The sequence below is a fragment of the Jaculus jaculus genome, chromosome 22 (genome assembly GCF_020740685.1).
Source record: "Jaculus jaculus isolate mJacJac1 chromosome 22, mJacJac1.mat.Y.cur, whole genome shotgun sequence".
Classification (NCBI taxonomy): domain Eukaryota; kingdom Metazoa; phylum Chordata; class Mammalia; order Rodentia; family Dipodidae; genus Jaculus; species Jaculus jaculus.
The window spans coordinates 12,583,638-12,585,010 of NC_059123.1; positions in this window are offsets into that span (position 1 = coordinate 12,583,638).

Below are 1,373 nucleotides of genomic sequence, written 5' to 3' on the forward strand. Positions count from 1 at the left end.
GGCTGAGAGGCCTGGCTGGCTTCACGGGCATGGAGGGAGACCAGAGGGTCACTGGGGCTTACTAGTCAGATAATTGACCACAACGTGGCTGCTCTGGGTTCAGCGAGAGACTCCGTTACAAGGAAACAAAACTGGAGGAGGCCACCCAATGTTTCCCTCTGGCTTCTGCGCACACACACACACACACACTCACACAGCTTGTGTGTATCTGCACACATGTATGCATACACTATACATACATACAACACAGTACACATATACACCAAAAAAAAACAGAAGGAAACAAGGAAGGAAGGAAGGAAGGAAGGAAGGAAGGAAGGAAGGAAGGAAGGAAGGGGGGAAGAAGGAAGGAAGGAAGGGAAGAAGGAAGGAAGGAAGGAAGGAAGGAAGGAAGGAAGGAAGGAAGGAAGGAAGGAAGGAAGGGGAGTTCGATTCTCCAGGACTCACATAAGCCAGATGCACAAGGGGCAAATACATCTGGAGTTCCTTTGCAGTGGTTGGAAGCCCTGGTGCACCCATTCTCCCTCTCTCTGCCTCTTTCTTTCTCAAATAAATAAAATATGTTTAAAAAAAAAGAAAGAAGAAAGGAAGGGAGGGAAGAGAAAGAAATAAGAAAAGTCTTGGTTCCTGTTTAAAGTGTCTCCTTGCTTATTTTGTCAGTGCTTGTTTCATATATATATATATATATATATATATATATATATATATATATATATGGACACACACACACATATAGATGATCCAGCTATGGCTCTACATTTTGCATGACTAGTGGTGACTTTGACTAAGTTCTGTTCAGTAGAATGTGAGCAAAAATCATGAGTCCTTCCAGGTACAGTGGTGCTAGCCTCTAATCCCAGCATTGAGGAAGCTGAAACAGAATGACCATGGGTTCAAGGTCACTCTAGTTTACATAGTGAGACTCTGACTCCAAAAAAAAGAAAGAAAGAAAGAGAGAGAGAGAGAGAGAGAAAGGAAGGAAGGAAGGAAGGAAGGAAGGAAAGAAGGAAGGAAGGAAGGAAGGAAGGAAGGAAGGAAGGAAGGAAAAAGGAAAGAAAAGAAAAGAAAAGAAAAGAAAAGAAAAGAAAAGAAAAGAAAAGAAAAGAAAAGAAAAGAAAAGAAAAGAAAAGAAAAGAAAAAAAGCCAAGTGTGGTGGCATTCAGCCTTTAATCCCAGCACTGGGGAGGCAGAGGTAGGAGGATCGCTGTGAGTTCAAGGCCACCCTGAGACTACACAGTGAATTCCAGGTCAGCCTGAGCTAGTGAGACTCTACCTCGAAAAGCAAAACAAACAAACAACAAAAAAGAACAACTTCACTCAAAACATCTGAATTCCTATATTTTTCTAACTTTGAATACTCTCATATCTATTTG